Raw genomic sequence first — 10,770 nt, forward strand, 5'->3', positions numbered from 1 at the left:
AGTCTACACGGTGGTGGGAGTGTAGACAGGCAAAGCACCGAGGGCAGCTGTTCACACCTGCCAAAGTTAAACATGCACCTATCCTTTGGTCCAGCAGTTTTATTCCTAAGCATATACCCAAAATACGTGGCTGCCCACATGCACCAAAAGATGTTTCCGAGAATCTTCATAGCGATATTATTCCTAACAGCCCCAAATTGGAAACTACCCAGTGTCTGTCAATAATAAAAAAGATAAATCGTAGTATGTTCACACAACGGACACTACACAGTACTAAGAATAAATCATGTACCACTGACAGAACCGGAGGGCAAATTCCAAATGTAACATTGAGTAAAAGAATCCAGTAGGGAGTGTGGTGGCGCACGCTTGTAATCCCAGTGTTACAAGGCGGAGAGAGGAGGATCGAAGGTTAGTGGCCAGCAGCCTCAGCAACTTTGGCCTTCTGCAACTTAGTGAGAACCTACTCCAAAATAAAAAATATATATAAAATTTAAAAAAATAGGGCTAGGAGTGTAGCTCAGAGGTAGAATGCAATCGCCAGCACCACCCAAAAAAAAAAAAAAAGCCAACCCAAACTGGGTGTGGATAAGTTGGGTCCCCCCCCTGCGTGATCTCGCAGTGGAACCCCGAAAGCCAGAAGCGGTCACGAGACTCCAGGTGCCTCGAGACTCCAAACATCGCGGGACTCCAGATGTCGCAAGAGAATCGGCACGCCTATAAAACACGGTGCCTCCGATCCGCCACGTGACTCAGCGGGCCGATCAGGACTACACGCAGCTCTCCAGACGCGTGGCCCATCGTCCCTCCCCCAGGCCGGCTGACTCTCCAGAGGGTGCCAGGTCCGAATAAAACAGCGGTCTCTGATAACCCGGCTGGTGTTTTTACCTCCCTCCTAAACCCCCAACTCTATTTTCTACTATCTACTACTCATCTGGTGCCAAAACCGGGAAGAGTTTTGGGGTTTGGGGGAGAAGATTTGGGGGGTTTCTCTCTTTTTTTTTACTCTCTTTTTGAGCCCCGGACTCTCCGACCTGCCAGCAGCTCAACTGCGAGGTCCCGCACCAGCACTCCGCTTGCAGGTGTTGCTCCTGCCGCCGCCGCCGCCACTGCTGCTGTGGTGTGCAGGCTCTGCTGGCTGCCAGTTGCACCCACCCTGAGCCAGGCTTGTCAGGGGTGCCTGCCCCGCGGCCGCTGGCGCCTGCTCAGCCCACCGACCACCTGCGCTGGCCAGGACCTCGCCCGCCGCTTGGACCTCCCACAACCACCGTTCCACTCAGCCCTGGTCACCGCCGGAACCTCTGGTGCGCGGCCCGGCCTCAGTGTCCTCCACAGTCACCTGTGCCAGGCTTGACTTGCAGGCGTAGCTCCACGTGCTGCCGCCGCTCCGTTCCACCCGCCCCCAAGCCAGGCTTGCTGAGCGGTGTGCCCCATGGCTCGGCCTCAGCATCTGCCCTGCACCTGGAAGCCATTTTGTTTACACGCCGCAGGCCTGGCAAACCATACCGCCTGCGTGCCATCGTTTGATTCCACCTGTGTCAGCCACCAGTGCGGCCCACACCAGGCACAGGCGCCGTGTGCCCCGGCTCCACCGCGCCCCCAGCAGCTTCTCAGCGCTTCTGCCGCAGCTAGCGCTGGCCGGCAACACTTCACTCCAGTAAGCTCCCTCCACTTCCTTTGGTTAGCAGATTTCAGACATGGGTCTTCTGGTCCTCTGGGACCCCAAAATCCAAGCGCTTGGTGACCCACTGTCCCCAGGTCCACTGGGACCACCCTCCAGATGACCAGGTCATCCTCCAGTTTTGACAAGGGATGGAGACGTCCTTCCCGATCTCTTAACCCTGTTTCCGAACGATTGATCAGGAAAATTGGGACGCCTGTTTCCTGTTCTTCATTTTCACCCGTGAACCAAATATGGGAAGTTGAACCTTTAAACTAGCAGATGCCCAGAGCGCCTGTCTGGCCTTGATACGAGTTGGGAAATGGGTTGTGGTGGCCCAAGAACAGTTAAGAACTTTTGTAAGCAGTCTGGTAAATGGTCGGAAGTCTTTATGTCCAGGCTTTTCCCCCTGCATTCCATCCCTCCAAATGCTCGCCCTCATCAGCTGCCATTTTGTGATGGTGCGTAGTCGCTGCCTGGTGATGTCACAGTCGCCATCTTGGCCGCCATCTTGTGACATTACACAGTCGCGACCCTGTGACGTTACGCAGTCACCATCTTGGCCTGCGCCAACCGGCACTTTTGCTGAGTCACAGGCACCGTCCACATTTTGTGGCGACACGTGGATGCCAGCATCTGACCCGGCTGGCTTGTACGCGCTGCTTTTGCGGACACTGACTTACAGGTTCTCTCCTCACCGCCCGGTCACCATCCTATCCCAGGACAGCCTCCCACTCTAACCCGCTCTGTTCCCCCCTGCCTTCCTCCCTTAAGGAACCAACTCAGGAGGCTTTTCAAAAAACTAAGAGAGGCTGAAGACGATCCTCAAACTCCTATCGGAGATTTGGTGAACATGACATTTAAAGTTTTAATTCCTGAGAGGAACAGGTAGAGATGGAAGCTCAGGCAGAGTCTACAAAGGGCTCCTCTACAACAGGCTCAGGACAAATTGTCTTGCACAGTTTTGGGACCCACTAAGCTTCGTTTTTCTTGGCATAATTCTCTTTAATGTTTTTATTCTAGCAGGTCCACTCGTTTACATATTATGATGCTCTCCCTCTCCTGATGCCAAACAGCCATAAGTATCAAACTCCTAAAATCTGTTACTGATGCTCCTGACCCAATAACATGGATTTTTTTTTTTTTGGTGGTATTGGGGTTCCTGGAAATCTGGGAGCCCTTCTACTTCTGGGCTACACTCCCAGACCTATTTTTTATACTTTTTTTATTTGGAAACAGGGTCTCTTAAGCCAGCGCGGCTGGCTTCAAACCTGCGCAATCCTCCTGTCTCCGCCTCCCAAGTGCGGGGATGACAAGCGTGCGCCACCACGCCCGGCTCCAATAGCATGTTTTCATTTGACCAGACTGACCCAAACCCACTCACTGCTCTCACGATTTGCCTTTTCTTTAATAGCTCCTTGCCTGTTAAAGTCTCTTCGAACGCACATCACCAAGCCGTCCAGGGTAACCTCCGACTCACGCTGCAGCCATACTCCCACCTGCCCACTTCTGGAGGACCCGACCTCTCCTGGCCCAGGGACCCCCCCCACAATGCCCCCTGATAGCAGGAAGTAGCTTAAGACTCAGTCTTCACCCATTATCACCAAAAGGCCGGGATGATAAGTTGGGTCCCTCCCCCACGTAATCTCACAGTGGAACACTGGAAGCCAGAAGCAGAGATATCGCGAGACTCCAGGTGCCTCGAGACTCCAAACATCGCGATGCTGCAGATGTCGCAAGAATCGGCATGCCCATAAAAAAGCGGTGCCTCTGATCCCCCACGTGACTCAGCGGCCGATCAGGACTATGCGCAGCTCTCCAGATGTGTGGCCCATCGGTCCCTCCCCCCACGGCCGGCTGACTCTCCGGAGGGTCCCGGGTCCGAATAAAAACAGCGGTCTCTGATAACCCGGTTGGTGTTTTTGCCTCCCTCCTAAACCCCTAACTCTATTTTCAACCATTCAAGTGTAATGGCCTATGTCTGTAGAACCAGTTCTTGGGAGGCCTAGACAGAGGAAACAGAATACTAGGCCAGCCTCAGCAACTTAATGGGACCTTGTTTCAAATTTTAAAAAAAGAGCCCGGAGTGGTGGCTCACGCTTGTAATCCCAGCGTTCGGGAGGCTGAGACCAGAGGATCGCACATGTTTGAAGCCAGCCTCAGATAGTGAGGCTCTCAGCAACTTAGTGAGACTCTGTTTCCAAATAAAATATAAAATAGGTCTGGGAGGATAGCCCGGAGATAGAAACCCTCTGTGTTCCACCTTCAGTACCACACACACAAAAAAAGAATAGTACTTGGGAGGCTGAAACAGGATCTCAGGATCAAAGCCAGCCTCAGCTATGTCCTGAGGCACTCTGCATCTTAGTGAGACCCTGTTTCAAAATTAAGAATAAAAAATAGGAGCCAGGCGTGGAGGCACACACACCCTTGTAATCTCAGTACTTGAGAGGCTGAGATGGGAGGATCGCAGGTTCACAGCCAGCCTAATCTACTTAGTGAGACCCTATTTCAAAATAAAGAATAAAGCTGGGTGTGGTGGCACAGGCTTGTAATCCCAGTACTTGGGAGGCTGAGACAGGAGGATCGCGCAGGTTCAAAGCCAGCCTCAGCTACTTAGTGAGGTTCTCAACAACTTAGTGAGACTCTGTTTCCAAATAAAATATAAAACAGGTCTGGGACTGTAGCCCAGAGGTAGAAAGCCCCTGGTTTCCATCCCCAGTACCACGAAATAAAGGAAGGAAGGAAAGAAGGAAGGAAGGAAGGATAAAAGAAAGAATAAAAAATAGGGCTGGGAGTGTAGTTCAGAGGTAGAATGACCCTGGGTTCAATCCCCGGTACTGCAAGGAAAAATAAGACTGGGGGTATAGCTCAGAGGTAGAATGCCCCTGAGTTCAATAGTTCAATCCCCAGTTACACACACACACACACACACACACACACACACACACACACACACAGAGAGAGAGAGAGAGAGAGAGAGAGAGAGAGAGAGAGAGAGAGAGAAAGAGAAAGAATAAAAAAAAAATAGGGCTGGGGATATAACTCAGAGGTAGAATACTCCTGGATTTAATCTCCGATTCCACAAAAAATAAAATTAAAATAAAAAATAAAGGGGCTAGGGGGTGTCATTTGGAGGTAGGATGTCCCTGGGTTCAATCCTGAGTACAAAAAGAAATCCTACACAAAGAGCACATAACTTCTAACACTAAGCCGGGCGTGATGACAGGTGCTTATAATCCCAATACTTGGGAGACTGAGCAGGGAGGCTCACAGGTTCAAAGCCAGCCTCAGAAACCTAGTGAGGCTCTCAGCAAACTAGTAAACCTTGTTTCCAAATAAGAAATAAAATTGAGCTGAGGTTATAGCTTCGAGGTAGAATGCCTCTAGGGTTTAATCCCCAGTACCAATAAATAAATATGGTCAAGGTTTACCTAAACTGTTACAAGCAATCATAGTGGTAACTTTGAGGCAGAAATAATACTGCAAGAGAGGAACAAAGAATTCTAGAGGGCTGAGTCCTTTGTTACTGGACTTGAGTGCTGGATATACTGTTTCATTCGCTTTGTAAAAATGTGTTTAAAAAATCCAGTAGTGGCGATGGCACAGGTTTGTAATCCCACTCCTGGAGGCTGAGACAGGAGGATCTTGGTTTTCGGACAGCCTCCACTACTTAGTGAGGCCCTTTGCAACTCAGTGAGACCCTTTTTCAAAATAAAGAATAAAAAATAAGGCCGGGCATTGTGGCACATGCTTGTAATCCCGGCATTTGGGAGGCTGAGACCGGAGGATCGCGGTTCACAGACAGCCTCAGCTACTTAGTGAGGCCCTCTGCAACTCAGTGAGACCCTGTTTCAAAATAAAGAATTAAAAATAGGGCAGGGGGTGTAACTCGGAGGTCAAATGTCCTTGGGTTCCATTCCCACACCCGCAAAAAAACAATTATTCGGGGGGCATATGAGGGGATAGTTGACAATGTTTGGAAAGATTTTCAGCTTTCCCCACTAGAGGAGTTTTGGCACCGGCATCTCGTGGCTAAGGCCACGGGTGGCTTTGGGTGTGCACCAAGGGTGCCCTGTGCTGAACCCCAGGTTCACATCCCTGCACCCCACCCTCATGTTGGGGCCCGTAGAAGGGGAGCAGCTGACCCTGAATCGGCCTGGCATCTGGCCATGGATCCTGACACCTCCTAACAAAAGATGCCAGACATTTTACGAAGCGTGGAACGGTCTCCCACAGCAAAGAATTTGACAGCCTCCAGTGTCAGTTGTGCTGAGACTGAGAAACCCTATAACCGAATGAGAAAGGTTTTTCTGTTGTTTGTTGTTTGTTTGTTTTGTGGTGTTGGAGATTTTGTACTTTTTGTTCGTCTTGTTTTGTTTTTGTGGTTCTGGGAATTGAACCCAGAGGCATTCTACCCCTGAGCTACACTCCCAGGCCAACTTTATTTCTTATATGGAAACAGGGCCTCACTAGGTTGACAAGAATCTCACTACTTGCTGAGGCTGCCCTCCAACCTGTGATCCTCCTGTCTCAGCCTCTCAAGAACTAGGATTACAAGCGACACAAAAAGTAAGGACCAGAGGAAATGCGGGCTGAAAGATAGAGCCCACGAGCTGGGTTTGGGTCTCTTCAATCAAGAGATCTAGATCTTAGATCGTGGGCTACTAGGCCTTGAATAGGCGAATTGGACCGAGCCGCTGAGTGTATGAGTCTGGCACTCAGCTGGGAGGTTAAGGCTGGGGATATAAATTTCAGAGTTTCTACTAGAGAAATGCTCTTTAAAGCTACGGGGCTGGGTGAGATCACAGGGATGGGCACAGGGACACTCTGTCTTTTTTTTGTTTGTTTGTTTTGTTTTTGTACTGAGGGTTGAACCCAGACACATTCTACCTCTGAGCTACACCCCCAGCCCTACTTTTTTTTTTTTTTTTTTCGGGTCTGGGGATGGAACCCAGGGGCATTCGACCTCCGAGCCACACCCCCTGCCCTATTTTTTATTCTTTATTTTGAAACCGGGTCTCACTGAGTTGCAGAGGGCCTCACTAAGTAGCTGAGGCTGTCCACAAACCGCGATCCTCTGGTCTCGGTCTCCTGAATGCTGGGATGACAAGCGTGCGCCACCATGCCTGGCTTCCTACTTTATTTTAAAACAGGATCTCACGCTGGGCGTGGTGGCGCACGCTTGTAATCCCCGCGCTTGGGAGGCAGAGACAGGAGGATCGCGCAGGTTCGAAGCCAGCCACGCGCGCTGGCTTAGGAGACCCTGTTTCCAAATTTTAAAAAATGTAAAAATAGGTCTGGGAGTGTAGTCCGGAGGTAGAAGGGCTTCCAGGAACCCCAGTACCACCAAAAAAACAAAACAAAACAGGATCTCATAAGGCTGATAAAAGTCTCACTACTTTTCTGAGGCTATCCTCAAACCTGCGACCCTCCTGTCTCAGCCTCCCTAGTACTGGGATTACAGGCAGGCGCCGCCGCCACCCCTGGCTGCACGCTTATCACTTAAAGGATAGAAAAAGGAAGACCCAGCCAGTGAGGTGGGGGAGGGGAGAGGAGAGGAAACCCAGGAGTCAGGGGTGTCCCAGAGAAGAGGAGACAGAATTTCAGGAGCAAGGCAGGACCAGCTGCGTCCCGTGTGCAGAGTGGTGGTGTAGACACCAGGACGGGTGAAGATACACCGGTTGTGTGGGCTGTGGAGGACCCAGGTGGCTTAGAAGAGAGCGCTCAGGCGGCGTAGACGGGTGGGAACCAGACTGGATGGTTGGGGAGAGAATGGGAATTAAGGAAATGGAGACCGTGAGTAGGGATGACTCATGGGGAAATTTTACTATGAATGGGGGTGAGGTAGAGACACAAAATAGTTTAGAAGAGACAAGATTAAGAGAAATTTATTTATTTATTTATTTATTTATTTATTTATTTATTTATGTACTGGGTATTGAACCCAGGAACATTTTACCACCAGCCCTATTTTATTTATTTTTTATTAATTTTTTTTGGGGGGGATGGCACTGGAGATTGAACCCAGAGGCAGGCAGTTTAACCTCTGAGCTAAACCCCCAGCCTGATTTTATTTCTTATTTGGAAACAGGGTCTCGCTGAGTTGCAGAGGGCCTCGCTAAGTTGCCGAGGCTGGCTTCGAACCTGCGATCCTCCGGTCTCAGCCTCCTAGATTACAAGCGTGCACCGCCACGCCCGGCTTTAAGAGGAAGTTTAAGCAAGCCGTCTTAAGGAATGTTTGTAGGCCAGCACAAGTGGGTCCTGCCTGGGGAAGAAAGATGTTAGGAGACAGAGAGCCTCTTCCTGAGAAGCCTGGGCAGTTCTCTGAAATCCACTTAGACTCCCACTCAGAGCCCAGTACGGCGGCACAGGCCAGTAATCGCAGTGTGTGGGAGGAGAAGACAGGAGGATCACGGGTTTGAGACCAGCCTCAACCTAGTGACAGCCTCAGCAACTTAGCAAGCAAGTCTGTTTCAAAAAACAAAAAGAAAGCCAGGCGTGGTCGCACACACTTGTAATCCCAGTACTTCAGAGTCTGAGACAGGAGGGTCACAGGTTCAGGGCCGGCCTTGGTGAGCCGGGCGCGGTGGCGCACGCTTGTAATCCCCGCCCTTGGGAGGCTGAGACAGGAGGATCGCACGGGTTCGAAGCCAGCCTCAGCTACTTAGTGAGGCCCTCAGCAACTTAGTGAGACCCTGTTTCCAAATAAAATATAAAATGGGTCTGGGAGTATAGCCCGGAGGTAGAAAGCCTCTGGGTTCCACCCCCAGTACCACCACCACCAAAAAAAAAAAAAAGCCGGCCTTGGTGAATTAGTGAGGCTCTCAGCAACCAGTGAGACTCTATTTCCAAATAAAAAATAAAATCAGGCTGCAGTGTCGCTTCGAGGTAGAATGCCTCTGGGTTCAATTCCCAGTGCCAAAAATAAAATATAATAAGATAAAGCCAGGCGTGGTGGCACATGTTTGTAATCCCAGCATTTGGGAGGCTGAGACAGGAGGATTGCAGGTTCTCAGCCATCCTCAGCTACTTAGTGAGGCCCTTTGCAACTCAGTGAGACTCTGTTTCAAAATAAAGAATAAAAAATAGGGCTGGGGGTGTAGCTCAAATGTAGAATGTCCCTGAGTTTCACCCCCAGTACAGCAAAACAAATAAATATAAAATTTTAAAAGGCTGGGGTTTAGCTCAGAGGTAGAATGCTTTTGGGTTCAAGTCTCAGTATGAAAATAAAACAAAACAAAAACACAAGGTGTTGGTGACGACTTAATAGTACCTATAAGGTAATAGTAGTGCCTGTCCCATAGGATCGTTTTAACCAGCATAAAGTACGTGGCACGGCCTGGTACACAGTGCGGTACAAGAGGCAGCTGCTGTTGGGCGCGGAGGTGCACGCTTGTAATCCCCACGCTTGGGAGGCTGAGACAGGAGGATCGCACGGGTTCGAAGCCAGCCTCAGCTACTGAGTGAGGCTCTCGGCAACTTAGTGAGACCCTGTTTCCAAGCAAAGTATAAAAATAGGTCTGGGAGTATAGCCCAGAGGTAGAAATCCCCTGGGTTCCACAAAAAAAAAACAACAAATAAATTAATTAATAAACCAGAGGCAGCTGCTAATGTGGTGTGCGCATGTGCATGCTGTATGCACCTGCTGCCTTACCCAGGGAACCTGGGGTTATTGCCAGTTTCTCCCCACATGAAAAATGCTGCGATCAGCATCCTGGTGTCTGTTGTTTCCTGTTCCCGTTTGAGGCTGAACGTGGGCACGTCGTTTAGGTTAAGTCTTGGTGGAGAGCCCCCCAAGAAGACTTCCCCACAGCTAGATGCCCCTGCGCATCCTCCCCAGGCTGGTTCCAGGTGAGTGGGCATCTTGGCTGGAAACATTCTCCTATTTCAACCACAATGCAGACGCGCGCACACACACACACAAACACACACACACAAACACACACACACACACACACACACACACACACCATTACTGATCACACACTTCGCACTCTCCAAGTGTGGTCCCAACCACAGAATCTCTAACTGGTTTGGACCCTCTGGGGTGGAGTCTACATTTCAGGCAAGCTCAGAAGGCCCTGTTTGTTACACACTCTAAAGTTTACAGATTGCTGAGCCGGGCGCGGTGGCGCACGCTTGCAATCCCCGCGCTTGGGAGGCTGAGACAGGAGGATCGCACGGGTTCGAAGCCAGCCTCAGCTACTGAGTGAGGCTCTCGGCAACTTAGACCCTGTTTCCAAATAAAATATAAAAAAGGTCTGGGAGTATAGCCCAGAGGTAGAAAGCCCCTGGGTTCCACCCCCAGTACTAATAAATAAATAAATAAATAAATAAATAAATAAATAAATAAAGTTTGCAGATTGCTGGCTGTGGTGGCGCACACCTGTAACCCCAGTACTTGAGAGGTTGAGAAAGGAGGATCGCAGGTTCGTGGCCAGCCTCAGCTACTTAGTGAGGCCCTCTGCAACTCAGTGAGACCCTGTTTCAAAATAAAGAACAAAAAATAAGGCAGGGGGCATAGCTTGGAGGTCGAATGCCCCTGAATTCCTTCCCCACACCCGCAAAAAAAAAAAAATAAATCAATAAAAAAATAAACAAAATAAAAAATAAAGCCAGGCATGGTGGTGCATATTTGTAATCCCTGTACTTTGGAGGCTGAAATAGGAGGATGGCAGGTTCGAGGACAGCCTCATCAAGTAGTGAGACTCCCAGCAACCTAGTGAGAAAGACCTTGTTTCAAAAAAATAAAAGAAAATCATGCTGGGGGTGTCACTCGGAGATAGAAGGCCCCTGGGTTCAATCCCGCATACCATAAAAATAAATAAATAAAAATAAAAGTTTTCATTTATTTATTTATTTAGTTATATGTTAGTTAGTTTTGTGGTACTGGAGATGAAACCCAGAGGCCTTCTACCTCTGAATGACACCCGCAGCCCTATTTTTTATATTCTTTATTTTTATTATTTATTTATTATTATTATTATTTTTGTGGTACTGGGGTTCCTGGAAGCCCTTCTACCTCCAGGCTACACTCCCAGACCTCTTTTTACATTTTTATTTGGAAACAGGGTCTCCTAAACCAGCGCGCGCGACTGGCTTCGAAC

The sequence above is a fragment of the Muscardinus avellanarius genome (genome assembly GCF_963383645.1).
Source record: "Muscardinus avellanarius genome assembly, chromosome: 19".
Classification (NCBI taxonomy): Eukaryota; Metazoa; Chordata; class Mammalia; order Rodentia; family Gliridae; genus Muscardinus; species Muscardinus avellanarius.